We start from the raw sequence: 16,850 nt of genomic DNA on the forward strand, positions 1-16,850 counted from the left end.
TCATTGCACGAGGGCTGCTCCCAGGGCACTTTTTTTCTGGTGTTCTGGCCCATTCCAAACCCGAGAACACCCCCGGGTAGAGAGTCCCTGGGACCTGCAGTAGAATGTCTAGAAAGTCCTTCATGTTTAAGGCAGTTGCAAGTGTCTGAAGATCTGGGAGGGATACTACGGTGCCCTTTCTGCCTTCCCCTTCTTGCTTGCTGTTTTTCCTCTCCGCATGTTCTCTAGTATTTAAAAAGCAAAATAAGACAAAAAAACAAATACGTGGTAGATGGAATGAGGAGAGGAGGGGAGGGCATCAGAACGGAAGTGTTGTGTAGGTAACAGTCCTCAGCACCCGGCAGTGCTGTCATTAATATACTCTTACACTTATGAATCAGTTGGTGCTGGGTTCTATTTTTAAAAGACGAATGACCCAAGGCAGAAAAAAAAACACAAAAAACGTGTTTTCTAAACTTAAAAAGCTGTTGTTTTCCAAGTTGTGGTCTTTCTTCCCAGGCTTTCGAACAGTGAGGCCAATTATAAAGAGAGATGCCTGAGTGTGGGGATGTCCCAGTGGCACCCACACTTTGCTCAAAACACCCCACCAGATGAAAGCATAGAACACCCAACACGGGGGGGTTACTCTTTTCAGAAATGTTCTGGCAACTCGATGCCACATCTCGCAGTGGGATAGTCCCAGAAGTTCTGAAATGGCCCCCAAAAGTGGAGGAAGGGCTTAAAATGGGGGTCGGAAACATGGAGCTTCAATGCTTTGCTCTCTGGCCAGATGTCTTGAAGTAAGTTGTTTATCTGATTTCCTCACCCGTAAGATGGGAATAATCATACCCATTTCTTTTTTTTTTTTTAACGTTTATTAATTTATTGAGGCGGGGAGGGGCAGAGAGAGAGGGAGAGAGAACCCAAGCAGGCTCTGCACAGAGCCTGATGTGGGGCTCAATCTCATGAACCTGAGATCAAGAGTTGGGCGCTCAACCGACTGAGCCACCAGGCATCCCAATCATACCTATTTCGTGTGGTGGCCCTGAAATTAGATAAGGTCATGTCTGGTCCAGGCTCGGCCAGAAAAGGCTCTTAGCACACGGTGGGTGGGGGTGGGGAGGCAGCTTCTCACTGAATCTCAGACTTGTGTCATCCATGAGCCGTGAGTGCTCTATCCCAGGAGACCCTAATCCTAACCTTGTGAGGCCATTATTATTATCCTTACTTTGCAGAGTAGAAACTCGGTTCCCAGAGACATTGAGCCTCCTGCTTCTGGTCATATGACTGTCCGTGGGCGAGTTAGGATCTGAACCCACATTGGTCTGATTCCGTGATCCATTTTGCCACGTGTTTCCCATCCTTTGGGAACATCATACCAAGGTGAAGATAGCAGATACCCACCTTCCTCCAACCTCTTCCCGCATCGAGATGGACAAATAAAGAATGCCTGTAAGCTCTACCTCCTAAGCCAAAAGGACAAGGGCACAGAACGTGAACCATGTGACTCAGCACCGAGCCCCAGGTACGCTGCTGGGTGCTGCATGGAAGGCATCTTGTTTGACAAGGGTTGGGCACAGCAGGATGACCATCCTGTTCGGCTGCTTTACGGCACCAGCTGTGCCGGGCCGGCCCAGGAAGGCTTCGTTCCGGCATGGCTGAGTCGCTGGTGGAGGTCCCCCGGTCCCTACAGGTGGCTGTGGTCCTGCCCCTCATTGGCACCTGCATGTGGCTCGCCGGTCGGCTGCAGCTGCCGCTGAGATCCTGTTCCCCGTTCCCAGGCCGGCCCTGGGTGTGGGCACAGAGACCGCGCTTCCAGGCTCCTTTGGTGTGGCAGTGTTTGGACCATGGATGACAAGCTGATTTCTGGCTCTTGGCCTCCCTGCCCTTGTCTCCCAGTTCCTGGCCGGAGCTCGCTTTCAGACTTAAGGTGCTGACCCCTCTCCTGAGAGCCTTCATTCCTGCCCACTTTTAGACTGACATTTTAACAGAGCTGTGACCTCACGGGAGATGAGGAAATGGGTGTCCTTTGGGTTGGGATGAGGTGGCAGAAAGTGGAGAGGAAAGGGGCAGTGTAAACATAGGCAGCGTTAAGTGGGCAGCTATTCGCCACAATGGGCCACTATTCAAAACCAGGCAAGTCAAAGGAGACCTGTGCCAATCACCTTCTCAGCTCGCGGCAATGCTGACATGACTCCAGTTTGGGTATTGGTGATGGCCGTGAAGAGAGAGTGTAGAAAGGCATGGACAGGTTACTTGATTAAAATGTATAAATCCTACTGCCTTGGAGGAATTTGATCTGTTACGATGGCCACAAAATCCCAACTAACTGGACAGTAGGTGGTGATCAGGTTTCTTTTCTTCTCTTAATGGTACTAGGTAGGGCTGTCTCTGTAACAGCCATGGCATTGTAAAATAGCTTGAGGATTCCAGCCCAACACGGACTTTGCAGTCTTTGGACAATGTTTAGAGCATGTCCCTTCAGAGGCAAAGACTAATGTAGTCCCAAGAAGCTGACTATAGCATTCCTCTTAGGTGTTCTTGGTTAATTTGAGTACACAGAGGACATAAGCCCAGTGAAATGTTAAGAGATGTAGAGAAAGCAATGCCAGGGCCCAGGAAGAAGAGTCAGAGGGTAGAGGCCAACACCTGAAAAACAGCATTTGTATAGCTAGATTTGTGCTAGGAACAGAGAAAGACTGGGAGATAGATACTTCCTATAATCCTTAATTTACAGGTCGCAGAAGAAAGGTATTAATAGCCTCGATGGGATTTGTTACACTCTGGGGAGGAGTTGCCTAGTGAAAGTGAAAAGAAAGCCAGTGCGTGCTGAAGAAAAGGGTGTTAGAGTACTGTGTGCTTTAATTTTTTTTTTTTTTTAACATTTACTTTTGAGAGACAGAGACAGACCACAAGTGGGGGAGGGGCAGAGAGAGAAGGAGACACAGAATCCGAAGCAGGCTCCAGGCTCTGAGCTGTCAGCACAGAGCCTGACGTGGGGCTCAAACTCACAAACTGAGATCACGTGATGAGCCGAAGTCGGACGCCTAACTGCCTGAGCCACCCCGGGAACCCCAGAGTACTGTGTGTTTTTAAAGACCAATAGAATGTGGCTTTGCCTGTTATGTGATGTAGTCAAGAATACAAAAAGGAAAATGCTTAACTCAGTGAGAGTAGATACTTAATGTATCTAAGATGACTCAATCCATATTTCTGGAAGATGCTCCACTCACAGGTGGAGAAAAGTGTGCGTGAACAAAAACTAGAGAGCCACTAGATGTCAACTTGGTGGCACTGGCCAGGAAGGTGTGAGGAGGACTAAGAAGGGAAAATCCTCGTGGACGGCATTGGCCAAGGCCTCACGGAAGAGAGAGAACGCTGTGTGGTCCTGGAGGAGAGAAGGTCTTATGCTGGCAGAGCTGAGGAAGAGGCTATTGCGGATGGGAGGAAGGAGACTGAACGGGTGGTGAGGGGTCGCTTTCTGGAGAGCCTTGGAGGCGAGGGGGGAAAAGTGGATTTGGAAGTCTTGGCAGATTGGGCAGGAGAGCAGCATGTGGGTTAATGGTATTTTAGGCAGTAACTATCCACACGAGGTTCAGGATAGGGGGAACCTCAGGCAGCAGACTTCGGTTACCCGGATCCCACTGACAAAGCCTGTCCTAATTCAGAAATGACGGCTAGGGATTCCAGCCAATTAAGTATGAGCATTCCAGCCCCAGCAGCAAGGCCGTTCCTATTGTGGGCAGAAGCATCAGGCCCTTTAAACCCCACACAGTGAATCATCCGAATCCACCAACGCCCCTTGTCTTCACGCCAACCACTCATCCCTGTGCTCGTTAGTGTCGCTTTTCATTTAAAGATGAGCACTGATAACTAAAATTGCTAAGGAGATACGTAACCAAGTAGTCCGTAGTTTTATCTCTATAGCCTTAATAAGAGAAGAAATAACATGGAAACTGGTGTGAGTGGACATAGAGGAATGTAGGCTATAAAAAATGTTCTCTTAGATGTCATTATAGAAAGTACAGACATTTTTTAAATTGCCAAGAATTTTCTTTCAGTTGCCAGTAATTTTCTTTAAATGCCCCTGGGCATTTTTAAAACGCCATGGTTATGTTATACATTCAGTTAGCATATCCCCTTGTATCTAGAGCCTTTTCCACTGTGGTTGGCAATGTGCTAACGGTCCCCGTGCCCTCTACAACACCGTAGCGTAGCCATCCCACCAATGGGCTGGTATTTGTTTAACATTCCCCCTAATTTTGACTGTTTGTGCTATTTCCTCCCTTTTTTATTATTTTTTTTTACATTTATTTATTTTTGAGAGAGACCCAGCAAGAGTAGGGGAGGGGCAGAGAGAGAGGGAGACACAGAATCTGAAGCAGGTTCCAGGCTCTGAGCTGTCAGCACAGAGCCCGTCGCAGGGCTTGAACGCACGAACCACGAGATCATGACCTGAGCTGAAGTCGGATGCTCAACCGACTGAGCCACCCAGGCGCCCCTGTGCTAGTTCCTCCTTTAAGAGACCTTGTTCGGACATAAAATGCTTTCTTCCTAGAAAAACTATGTGTTCCACATGGAAATAAAGGGAGGGAAACTTTGGTGGTTCTTGATCGCTCTCAATAGACTCTTTTCCCTAGAGGCCTCTGGGTGAGTGTGTTATTTTCTAGAGGCTGTAATACCGCACATTTTGGGGGTCGGTGGTTCCTGATGCGTAAGATGATGTTTTTACCACGAAGAGTGTAATGTTTTCCCACGTAAAGTAAAAAGTGTGCTTCAGGAAGACTAGTCTGCTTAATGGGCATGGGGGTCGATGCCTTGACGTGTGGCATTTTTAGTAATTTAGACCAAGCCCGAGGCAGCCCGACGGAGGTGGAACCATGGCTTGATTGAGCAACTTGGTCATGACGGCGTAGTATGGTCTGCTCTGGAAGGTGCTGTGTTTCTGTAAAGTGGTGTAGCTCAGTGCGACCAGCAAACAGGGAAAGAATGTTAATGTGACGCAGAAGTTGTCCCAGTTCATGGAGATTCCAGAAGGCTAGGGTCTGGTGCCTCCGAGAGCAGCAGCCCCGCCAGGGCCACATGCCTGCTCCACAGCCTCCTTCGTCGACTTCTTCTGTGCTCGGTTCTTTCAATCTGTGTGCCTTTTGCCCTTGTCCCCATAACTCATCGGTGTCGACTTTTCCGTTCCTTCCGTGGAGCTACTCATTTCTTACTCTTTAAATCGGAGTAAAATACCCGGAAGATAAAGTTTACCATCTTGATCATTTTCAAGCGACCAGTTCAGTGGCTTCAAGTACATTCACATTGTTGTCCAGCCCTCACCCCCACCCACCTCACCAGAACTCTTTCATCCTGCAAAACCAAAACCCCATATTCATTAGACAATAATTCCCCTTTGCTCCTGTGTCCAGTCCCTGGAAAATACCATTCTCCTTTGTGTCTCTATGGTTTTGACTAGTGTAGGGGGCGCCTGGGGGGCTCAATCGGTTGAGCGTCTGACTTCGGCTCAGGTCATGATCTCGCGGTTTGTGGGTTCGAGCCCCGCGTCGGGCTCTGTGCTGGCAGCTCAGAGCCTGGAGCCTGCTTCGGATTCTGTGTCTCCCTCTCTCTCCGCCCCTCCCCTGCTCGCACTGTCTCTCTCTCTCTCAAAAATAAATAAACATAAAAATTTTTTTTTAATAATAAAAAAATGATTTTGACTACTGTAGCTCATGTAAGTGGGAATAATACAGTATTTGACCTTCTGTGACCATCTGTTTCACTTAGCAAGATGTCCTCAACGCCCCTCCGTGTCGTAGCCCGTGTCAGCATGTTCTTACATTTTAAGGTTGAAGGATACTCCATTGTATGAATATATCACAGGGGACACTTGGGTTGCCTCCACCTCTTGGCTACTGTGAATGACGCTGCTGTGAACCTGGGGGTAAGATATGCTTTCATTCTCCCCCATGTGTAAAGATGAAGTCCTCTGTTTTCTTTACTAGGAACCTACCTTGCCGTTTTCACCGTATCAGTCCTTTTACTAGGGTCGTTACTATTTCCTTAGGGCTCTGGTGAGAAAGTTGCAAGGGTCTGAGTGGTCTGCCTCAGCCCTGCTTCTCCTTCGAACCCTGCCATCTTTTGTGCACAGTTGAAGAGAGCAAGGGAGGTGTTCGTTCAGAAATGCACGTCTGTGTCACGCCAGAGCGGAAAGGCTTATAGAGGCGAAAGGAAATAAGCTGGGGTGCAGCTGTGTGCTATGCCGCTTATTAACTACCTGGCAACCTTAGAAATGTAACCAAGCCCGGCTTTCTCCTCCGTAACACCGGCTGCCGGGGCTCCTGGAGGAGTCGCTGACATGAGCCACCGAATCCAAGCACCTGGTCCTTACCTCACAGGGGTTCAAAACGCCATCATCTGTCACAGGACCCAGCAGAGGCTACAAACCAGAGAGGGAACGTGGTTGCAGAGTTGAGCTCTGTAGGCGGTTGGCTCAGCCCTTCTCCTGTGCCCACGCCTGTCTACTTCGTACGAGGGCTCGACCGATCGAACAAATTAGATAAGTAAAAAACGAGAACGTGATGCTCTGTTCTAACGTGAGTGTGCCTACAGAGAGATCTGGAAAGTTCGTGGAGGCCAGGGAGGGGTGGATGGCAGGAAGGAGGATCACAGCGGTTGCTGTCAATTTGGGTAGAGCTGCTGGTTTAGTATTCATGGTTTCCAGGAGTGTCTCTACCATAAAGGCTCTCAGTGCACCGCAGAGGACTGTGTGATTCAGTGGTGCTGACTAGTCTTGCGGGAATGTAAACTCCGTCTACAAAGACGAAGGAGGATGAACGCTTGAATGCCGTATTTGACCGCTTGGTAAAATCATTTGTGACTCAGGAAGTAAGGGGCTCAGAGACCCACAAAGGAGTCCAGGATTTCGGTTAAAGCTCACAATCCCGAGGGCCCAAGAAAGCTATCAGTCCAGTCCTCTGCACAGTTAGGCCTGAACAATCACCAAAATTGAGTTCTTGGGCTTTCTGCTTTATGGAAATATTAAAACAGAAGAGAAAAAGAGCCTCCTTTTTGGTTTTTTAATTATCTGACATAGAACATATAATGTCAGTGTTATCATATAAATAATATGTCCCGTAACTTAAAGTTACAAGTAGAACTTGCCAGAGAAAGGGGAACAATACCTAATTGTTAGGAAGGCAGACGAAGAGGACCGCTGGCCGAAACCGACCGTCTCTGCACCAAGGAGCAAGAGAGTGGGCTGAAAAGGGAGAAGGAGGAAAAGCACCAGAGGGACGGGATGTCACATCCTTGCCCTGTTGTGGTTTTCACATTACAGATCGGATCGGATCGGATCGGATCAGATCGCTAGAGTGTATCCGACTAGAGGAGTCACCCCTTAGCGAGTCTACCAGAACCCAAGAAGACAACAGCAGACAATTAAAGAATACCAGAGTGCGTTGCATGAGCTAAGGGTCAGCATTGTTTGTAAATGTCTTCTCCGGGTGTCTGTGTTCCTGAAGGTGTTTACTGGATTATAATGTAAAGTACTTTTCTCGCTCTGGGTTGTGGGAGGAGTTTGAGAAACATTCTGACATTTTGCCTGTCTTCTGCTCCTGGACCTTCTTTCTCAGTCAGTGAAAGTTTGGGGTCTAAATGTGGCTACTGTTGCACTTGAAATAGATGGTCCCTGTTTGTCTCAGATGGTTGTGAATGTTCTACCGCTGTCACTACACGGGGATCGGGGATTGTCCCATGGGTGCCCCACACTGCCGGTACGTCTGTCAGCTGTGGTATAAGGAAGCCTCCTGAAATAAAGCTAAAAACTTGGATTTGAATCTCAATTCAGCCATTTATCAGCCATGTGAAGATAGATATTGTTGCTTCAAAAGCTCCCCAATCCAAGGCAATCTTTAATTCAATGGATGCTTACTGAATACCTGCTGAATACAGACCATGATACTAGGCACCAGGAACTGAAGGAGCTTGCAGGCTGATGATGAAGATAAACACACAATTCTAAAAGAACTATGGAGGGGCGCCTGGGTGGCTCAGTTGGTTAAGCCTCCGACACTTGGTTTTGCGATCTTACGGTCATGGGATCGAGCCCCAGGTCGGGCTCCTTGCTGGTCGTGGAGCCTGCTTGGGATTCTCCCTCTCCTCTCTCTCCCCCACTCATGCACATGCACTTGCACGTGTGCTCTCTCCCTCTCTCTCTCAAACTAAATAAATAAAAACTTTAAAAACTAAAAAATAAAATAACCGTGGGAGAGAGATGAAGGGATACTTAGTCCTGTAGGAATTAAGTATGTGGAAGGGTGGGATGTAGCGTGTGAACTGAGCCATGAAGAAAGACTAGCTTTAAATTGCCGCGTGGAGAACTGCAGAGCTGGCTTTCCAGGCAGAGGGACCGCCAGAAGTAGGTCACAGGCGTGGGGAGCACTCCTGAAGTGGAGTATGGCCCCAGGTAAGGCTGAGATTTCAGGTTAGACGAATGGTCAGGAGGTCATGTCAGAAAATGGCCAGTGAATAGAAGCATAGGCTTTGAGAAGTTCCAGGCCCTTCCTTTGCTGAGCTGCCTCAGCTCTACAAGGCTTTCCATCTCCTCCTCTCTCTTCTACCACAGCTTCAGCCTCCCTGAACAGCCCACATTCCCTCCCCTCTCCAGCCCCAGCCCCAGCCCCAGGCACACCCCCTGGCTCCCGCACATCCCTTGGTTGGTATGCTACAGAACTCACTTCCTGCCCGTCAGCTAGAGAGCAGATTATTGCCTTGGTTACATTTTAGCTGTCTTCATTTAGCATCCGGAGCATTCAAATCCTATCCGGTGTCTCTGACTGGTACATTTTTACTCTTCCGTGGGACTCGGTTCAGGCAGGATTTCCTTTTTTGAAGACTTTCCAGACTTGCCTTCCACCCCTGTGTTCATTGGGATTCTCCAGAGAAACAGAATAAGATATAGAAATAGAAATAGAGACAGGCAGACAGAGACGGTGAGAAGGAACCGCTCACGTGGTAATGGCGACTGGCCGGTCCAAAGTGTGTGGGGCAGGCCGGCAGGCTGGGAACTAAGGCAAGGCTTCTATGTTGCAGTCTTGAGACTCAATTCCTTCTTCCTCCAGAAACTTCAATCTTCGCCCTTAATACTTTTGATTGGATGAGGCCCACCCACATTATGGAGAATAATCCACTTTATTCAGAGTCTCCTGATTTAATCTTAAAAAGAATCAAGGCCATGTGGAGACTGGTGTCTAACCAAGTAGCTGGACACCATGGCCCAGCCAAACTGACACATGAAATGAACCATGTTGACCCCACCCCCTCCCCACTCCCATGTGCACACTAAGGAGCTGACAAGCTCTTGTCTGGGCTTTCACATATGTTAATCTGTTCTGTCAGTAATCCTGGGAAGAGAGAGGATTCTCACTGTTCACAGATGTTGACATTGCAGTTTACACAGGTTAAGAGACTCACCTCAAGTCCCAAAGTTCTGGAAACGGAAGCCAGGTCACGGCCCCAGATTCTGAGTGCCTCCTGCTGCGGTAGGCAGTGACTACGCTGTGGATGTGGTGAGGGGTCCTTCGGCAGAGGGGAGCTGCAGGATGTCCGTACTGGGTATGCTGGGGCTCTGAAAGTGAAGCACCTTGACTTGAACCCTGGCTCTGCCAAACACATGCAGCTGAGGACCTGGGGGGTGGGGGGGGGGCCTCTCTGTGCCTTAACTTTGCCCATTCATAAAATGGAGATAATAGTAAAGTTTACCTAGTGTGGTTTTAATGATGACGTACACAGCACAGTGCCTGGCATGAAGTGATCAGGCAGCGGACAACAATAACGGCAGGAATAACATTTAATCATTCACAACTGATATATTTGGAGAGAATGTAAATATTCATTTGTATACCTGAAAGTTCTGTGTCTGCCAGGGTTTCATAAAAAACATTTTGAGTTGTGGGAAGCTGGTGGAAAAGGAAGACGGTGAGCTCACATATAAACTAGACACGCACACAGATGTAAATAACCCAGAAAGGACCTGAAGCCTGGCGGAACAGGCTCCGTAACTAAAGGTAAAGAAAAGGTCACATCGAAGAGGGTAGGAAGGGCAGAGACACAGTGGGCACAAAACAGACTTGCGGGACCATCCATAGGAGGGACGGAGCAGTGGGCACAGAGAGGGGAAAGAAATAGACCCTCACACTGGGCAGCCTGCAGAGGGAAGACGAATCCCCTTAGCATTTGGCTTTGAAAACCAGACGGGCCAAATTTTGTGAGTTCTTAGAATGAATGGGACTTAAAACCCGGAATTTTAAAACTCACAGGGCCAGGCTCTGGGAGACCTGGGAGGGCAAGAGGAAACTGAGTTCCCACCGTTACAGAGACTGCACAAGAAACAGCCCCCAGAGATACAGCGTAGAAGCAGCAGTTAGAAAAACACCTACAGCTCACAGGAGGAAGAGTTATTTACTAATCTCAGAGTAGCTCGGGGACTTCTCCAGGAGCAAAAGAGCTGGCAGGCACCATTTCCCTCCCCAACTGTCCAGCAAAACACACTATAGCCACCTGCTGAAACCAACACTGCACTTCCTGGATTTGCTCCCTCCAGCCAGGCTGGCCTCAGTCCCTGTCCTGCTAAAACTGCTTGTCCTGCCCCTGCACATGTTGTGAATCTGCTGCCTCCAATATGCTCTTGGCTGGAGCCCATCAAAACCAGGGCCACAAGCCTGGCAGTTTGCAAGCAGCCCTGATAGGGGCCAGGACCACTCCAAAGTGACTCCTGCCTCAGGGAGAGGAGAAGATTACCAGACACCAGAGTCAGATGGAGGCCCAGCAGTGGGCTGGGGGCAGGTCTGATTACCAGACCCACCCACCAACAGAGGGAAAGCGCCCTACAGTTTGGTGCTACTGCATCTCTGACAAATGCCTGGTTTGACTTAACTCAAGCTCAAGATGACCCCAGACTGGTCCACTACACCACAGGGACCAAACACTGTCCAGAACAGGGAAAGAAAGCCACTTCAGATGCTGGACTAAAGGAAAAAGCAGCCACAGTACCAGAGTGCACAGAAGCAACATGCATAGGAGACATCGCTGAAGTGCCAGGTTCTGGTAAACAGGGGATACTGCATGCAGGGCACTACAGGACCTCTTCATAAGGCCATTACTTTCCAGAGCAGATGTAGCTGACTTTCCTAACGCACAGAGACAGACACAGAGAGTTAGACAAAATGAGGAGACAGAGGGATATGTCCCAAATAAAAGAATGGGACAAAATCATAGCAAGAGACCTAAGCAAAACAGAGATAAGTAATATGCCTGATGGAGAATTTAAAGTAATGATCAGAAAGATACTGGACTTGAAAAAAGAGTGGAGAACATCAGGGAGACCCTTAATAAGTAGACAAAAACACACATTAAATGAAATTGAAAATACACCTGATGGAATAAATAGCAGACTAGAGGAAGCAGAAGAACAAATCAGCAACCTGGTGGACAGAGTAGTGGAAAGTAATCAAGCTGAGCAGCTGAGAGAGAAAAACATTATGCAAAATGAGAATAGACTTAGGGAACTCAGCAACACCACCAAGCATAATTACATTCCCATTATAGGGATCCCAAAAGGAGAAGAGAGAGAACAGGGGGCAAAACTTCATTTGAAGAAATAATGGCTGAAAATTTCCTGAATCTGGGGAAGGAAACAAATTCAGGTCTATCTAGGAGGCACGGAGATCCCCCAACAAAATTAACCCACGGAGGTCCATACCAAGACACATAGTAATTAAAATGCCAAAAAGTAGTGATAAAGAAAGAATTTTAAAAGCAGCAAGAGAAAGAAAACAGTTACATACAAGGGAAACCCCATAAGGCTATTAGCTGATTTTTCAGCGAAACTTTGCAGGACAGAGGGAGTAGCATGATATATTCAAAATGATGAAAGGAAAAAATCTGCAGCCAAGAATACTCTATCCAGCAAGGGTATTACTCAGAATTGAAAGAGAGCTAAAGAGCTTCTCAGACAAACAAAAAAAAAGAATTGATGGCCACAAAACCAGCCCTACAAGAAATGTTAAAGGGGACTCTTTGAGTGGAAAGGAAAGACCTAAGTAAGAGTAAGAAAAGTAAGAAGCACAAAACCTGTAAAAATATACATATCTGTAGAAATCAATCAAGAGACTCACAAGATAAAAGGACATGCAGTATGATACCATATACCTAAATCATGGTGGGGAGAGGAATAAAGAACGGGTTCAAACGTAAGCCACTATCAACTTAATATAGACTACTATAAGCAGAAAGTATTACACATAAACCTAATGATAACAACAAATCAAAAACCAGTAATAGATCTGCAAAAAATAAAGAGAAAAGAATCAAAATATATCATTAAGGAAAGCCAACTTATTGTGAGAAGAGCTCAAAGAAAGAAAAGAATAGAGAAGAACTACAAAAACCACCGTAAAACAAGTAACTATAGCAACAAATACATACCTATCGATAATTACATTGAATGTAAATGGACTAAACTCTCCAATGAAAACACATAGGGTGATGGAAATGGATAAAAAAACCCAAGACCCATCTACATGCTGCATACCGGAGACTCATTTCAGACTTAAAGACACATGCAGGTTGAAAGCGAGGGGATGGAGAAACAAACCAATTACCAACAATGAAATTGACTCAGTAATAATAAAAAAAAGTTCCCGACAAACAAAACTCTAGGACCAGATGGTTGAATTCTCCCATTTAAAGAGTTAATACCTATTCTTCTCAAACTATTCCAAGAAAGAGAAGAGGATGGTAAGTTTCCAAATTTATTCTATGAGGCCTACATTATCCTGATACCGAAACCAGATAAAGACACTACAAAAAAAGAAAACTACAGGCCAGTATCTCTGATGAACATAGATGCATAAGTCGTCAACCTAATATTACCAAACTAAATCTAACAATACATTAAAAAAATCATCCACCATGATCAAGTGGGATTTATGCAAGGATGGTTCAGTATTTGCAAATCACTCAACATGATACATCACATCATTAAGAGAAAGGATAAAAAATAGATGACCATTTCAATAGATTTAGAAAAAAGTATTTGACAAAGTACAACATCCATGCATGGTAAAAAACCTTCAACAAAGTAGGTTTAGAGGGAACGTTTCTCAACATAATAAAGGCCATATATGAAAAATCTACAGCTAACATCATACTCAGTGGTGAAAAACCGAGAGCTTTTCCCTTAAGGTAAGGAAGGAGACAAGGATGTCCACTCTCACTACTTTTATTTAATACCATACTAGAAGTCCCAGCCACAGCAATCAGAAAAGGAAAATGAACAAAAGGCATTCAAGCTGGTAAGGAAGAAGTAAAACCTTCACTGTTTGCAGATATATAGTATCATGATACTATATATAGAAAACTCTGGACTCCACCAAGAAACTACTAGAACTGATAAATGAATTTAGTAAGTTTGCAGGATACAAAAATCACTGTACGGAAATCCACTTCATTCCTATACACTAATAATTTTAAGCAGCAGGAGAAATTAAAACAATCCCATTTACAATTGCACCAAAAAAGAATAAAATACCCAGGAATAAACTTAACCAAGGAGATGAAAGACCTGTACTCTGAAAACTATAAAATGCGGGTGAAAGAAATTCAAGATGACACGAACAAATGGAAAGATATTCCATGCTCATGGATGGGGAGAATGGATATTGTAAAAAATGTCCATACTACCCAAAGCAATGTATACGTTTAATGCAATCCCTATCAAAATACAAATAGTGTTTGTCACAGAACTAGAACAAACAATCCTAAAATTTGTATGGAACCACAAAAGACCCTGAATAGCCAAAATAATTTTGAAAAAGAAAAGTCAGAGGTATCACAATTCTAGATTTCAAGTTATATTACAAAATGTAGTAATCAAAATAAAATGGTACTGGCACAAAAAATAAACACATAAATCAATGGAGCAGCATAAAATGCCCAGAAATAAACTCACAATTATGTGGTCAATTAATCTTCCACAAGGGAGGCAAGAATATGGAATGGGAAAAGACAGTCTCTTCAACAATAAATGGTGTTGGGAAAACTGGACCGCTACATGCAAAAGAATGAAACCGGATGACTTTCTGTAAGAAACACACAAGAATAAACTCAAAATGGATTCAGGATCTAAATGGGAGAACTGAAACCATAAAAATCCTAGAAGAGAACACAGGCAGTAATTTCTCTGATATCAGCCATAATGACATCTTTTTAAATATGTCTCCTGAGGGAAGGGAAACAAAGTCAAAAATAAATTATTGGGACTACATCAAAATAAAAAGCTTCTGCACAACAAAGGAAACTATCAACAAAAGTAAAAGATAACCTACTGAACGACAGAAGATGACATATCTAATAAAGTATTAGTATCCAAAATATGTAAAGAACTCATACATTTCAACACCAGAAAAACCCCAAACAATGCAATTAGAAATGGGGATGGGAATGCAAGCTGGTGCAGCCACTCTGGAAAACAGTATGGAGGTTCCTCAAAAATAGAACTACCCTATGACCCAGTGATTGCACTACTAGGCATTTATCCAAGGGATCCAGGCGTGCTGTTTCGAAGGGACACTTGCACCCCCATGTTTATAGCAGCACTATCAACAATAGCCAGAGTATGGTAAGAGCCCAAATGTCCATTGATGGGTGAATGGATAAAGAAAATGTGGTGTGTGTATACCCACACACACATACACAATGGAGTTTTACTCGGCAATCAAGAAGAATGAAATCTTGCCATTTGCAACTACGTGGATGGAACTGGAGGGTATTATGCTAAGTGAAATTAGAAAAAGACAAAAATCATATGACTTCACTCATGAGCACTTTAAGAGACAAAACAGATGAACATAATGGAAGGGAAACAAAAATAATATAAAAACAGGGAGGGGGACAAAACAGAAGAGACTCATAAATCTGGAGAACAAACTGAGGGTTACTGGAGGGGTTGTGTGTGTGGGGGGGTGGGCTAAATGGGTAAGGGGCACTAAGGAATCTACTCCTGAAATCATTGTTGCACTATATGCTAACTAAGTTGGATGTAAATTTTAAAAAATAAAAAATAAAACAAAAAAATAAGTAAAACACACAAAAAATAAAATAAATTTATGTGGGGAAAAAAACAATCAAATTAGAGAGTAGATTTCAGTACTTACTACAGAGTAAATGCTCACTTAACAATTGCTGAATAAATTAATGACCAAAGAATTTTGTCACACATCAGTTTATGAAACAATAAAACAGGCTCCCTTAAGAAAGAAAGAAAGAAAGAAAGAAAGAAAGAAAGAAAGAAAGAAAGAAAGAAAGAAAGAAAGAAAAATGGGGAGAGAACAGGAACAGACATTTCTCCAAAGAAGACAGACAGATGGCCAACAGATACATGAAAAGACGCTCATTATGACTCATCATCAGAGAAATGCAAATCGAAACCACAATGAGATATCACCTCACACCTGTCAGAATGGCTAAAATAAAAAACATAAGAAACAAGTATTTGTGAGGATGTGGAGGAAAAGGAATGCTTGTGCATTGTTGGTGGGAATGCAAACTGGTGCAGCCACTGTGGAAAACACTACGAGGTTCCTCAAAAAATTGAAAATAGAACTCCCATATGATCCAGTAATCACACTACTGGATATTTACCCATGGAATACAAAAACATTAATTTGGAAGGATATATACACCCCTATGCTTATTGCAGCATTATTTACAATAGCCAAATTTTGGAAGCAGCCCAAGTGCCCATTGATAGATGAATGGATAAAGAAGATGTGATGTATATAAAAGGAATATTACTTAGCCATAAAAAAGAATGAAATCTTGCCATTTGCAACAACATGGATGGATCTAGAGCAGAGTGCTGAGCGAAACAAGTTAGAGAAAGACAAATATCACTTGATTTCATTCATGTGGAATTTACGAAGCAAAACAAATGAACAAGGGGGAAAAAAAAGAGAAACCAAAAAACAGACTTTTAACTATAGAGAACAAATTAATGGTTGCCAGAGGGGAGGTGCGGGGGGAGGGGGGGTGAAATACGTGATGGGCATGTATTCATGGGAAATACATGATAAGAGCACACTTATGATGATGAGCACTGAGTAATGTATAGAATTGTTGAATCCGTGTATTGTACACCTGAAACTAATATAACGCTGTGTGTTAACTACCCTGGAATTTAAAAAAAAAAGAAATGATATAGATGTTTTAAATTTTAATTTTAATCTGATTTGTTGATAGTGTATGGAAATGAAACTGTTAATTGTATATTGATCCAGGGTACTCAACCTTCCTAAACTTACTGATTAGTTCTAGTAGTCTTTAGTTTTGTAGAATACACCAGATTCTCTAAATAAGAGATCATGTTATGTATAAACAAAGCTTGTTTTATCTTTTCCTTTGCATAAAAAATGTTTCAAATTGTGCATGCATATACAGTGCATCCCAGATTATTCCATAATTTTAATAAATGACATCACGTGTCTGTTTATTATTTATCTTACCATTCCTAATACGCCTTCACTTATTCCCATATACGTTTCTAGTTGTTTATTTATTTTTTTTTTTTTTGAGAGAGAGAGCCCGCATGCGTGGACACTAGCAGGGGAGGGGCAGAAAGAGAGGGAGAAAGAGAATCCCAAGCAGGCTCCGTGTTGCCAGCACTGAGCCCGAGGCAGCCTCGATCCCACAACCAGGAGATTATGACCTGGGCTGAAATCAAGAGTCGACACTTAACCGACTGAGCCACCCAGGTGCCCCTCTACTTATTTATTCTTTAGTAGGTGCTTCCTTAGTGAGCACCAAACCTTTGTGTTCTGGTAGTCTGCTGA

At 44.4% G+C, this 16,850-nt stretch overlaps 1 protein-coding gene and 1 long non-coding RNA gene across 4 annotated transcripts in view; one reads left to right on the forward strand and one right to left on the reverse strand.

Annotated features, from left to right (window-relative positions):
• SPATA13 (spermatogenesis associated 13) overlaps positions 1-16,850 on the forward strand; it is a 338,414-nt gene that overhangs the window by 164,702 nt on the left and 156,862 nt on the right. The gene's annotated exons all lie outside the window — the stretch shown is intronic.
• The window catches only part of LOC109266161 (uncharacterized), a 28,712-nt gene that overhangs the window by 1,378 nt on the left and 10,484 nt on the right, over positions 1-16,850 (reverse strand). Inside the window, exons 1-2 of one of the 2 annotated variants that reach the window (XR_002079604.2) lie at positions 7,146-7,227; positions 6,353-6,400 (exon numbers count right to left, since the gene is read on the reverse strand). This is a non-coding gene — a long non-coding RNA (uncharacterized LOC109266161). Of the gene's footprint in view, positions 1-6,352; positions 6,401-7,145; positions 7,228-16,850 lie in introns of those variants that run through there. The other variant, XR_002079603.2, reaches the window with a different exon arrangement.

Source organism: Panthera pardus, unplaced genomic scaffold, assembly GCF_024362965.1.
Source record: "Panthera pardus isolate Hobbes unplaced genomic scaffold, ASM2436296v1 HiC_scaffold_1, whole genome shotgun sequence".
Lineage (NCBI taxonomy): Eukaryota > Metazoa > Chordata > Mammalia > Carnivora > Felidae > Panthera > Panthera pardus.